Source organism: Prionailurus bengalensis, chromosome D2 (assembly GCF_016509475.1).
Source record: "Prionailurus bengalensis isolate Pbe53 chromosome D2, Fcat_Pben_1.1_paternal_pri, whole genome shotgun sequence".
Taxonomy (NCBI): domain Eukaryota; kingdom Metazoa; phylum Chordata; class Mammalia; order Carnivora; family Felidae; genus Prionailurus; species Prionailurus bengalensis.
In genome coordinates this window covers 79,744-80,501 of record NC_057351.1, presented here as the reverse complement: position 1 = coordinate 80,501, position 758 = coordinate 79,744, and positions in this window count along the sequence as shown.

The following is a 758-nucleotide window of genomic DNA, read 5'->3' as shown; positions in this document are numbered from 1 at the left end:
AGGCAAGGTTGCTGGGTTGGGGTACTGACCGGACACCAGTCAGTTGTTGGCTAAAGTTCACCCTGTATGCATAGAAATTCTCAGGTATTTCTGAAATGCACAGGCAAAGCAGCTCCAGGGCCCAAGGGCAGGCCTCCAAAAAGAATCCTGGGTGTGGCAACAGAAGCAAAGCATTCAGGAGCCTGGGAAGAGATATGCAAAGGATAAAAGAGGAAGAGAGGTTCTGAGGAGACCTGGCTGAGCACCACAAAATTTGGTATTCCCATGTTGCATGTTATCAAAGTTTACTGAAAATCACAAGTAAGCATAGCAAGGCTCTCATGAGGCATGTGTGTGTAGGTTGAATCCCTAAGTTTCTTGCCAGAACATAACTACCATTGTGTTGTTTTTCATTATTTTCAGTTGTTGCTGCTTTCATTTTTAATTATAAATTATTGTTGACAATACAGTATTGTATACTTGGAATTTGTGAAGAGAGTAGATCTGAAATGTTCTCGCCATCAAAAAAAGGAGTAGGGGTAATGATGTGAGGTGATAGATGTGTTAACTAACCTTATTGTGGTAATCATTTCACATTGTATACATGTGTCAACTCATTAAATCTTACACCTTAAATTTACACAATGTTGGCAGTTATATCTCCATAAAGCTGGAAAAAATTACATAAATAAATACATTTTGAATTGCACTTGGTTTTGTATAATCATTATCAATTTACTGTGTAGTGAGTTGTTTTGTTGGCTTTTGGTACACAGTAA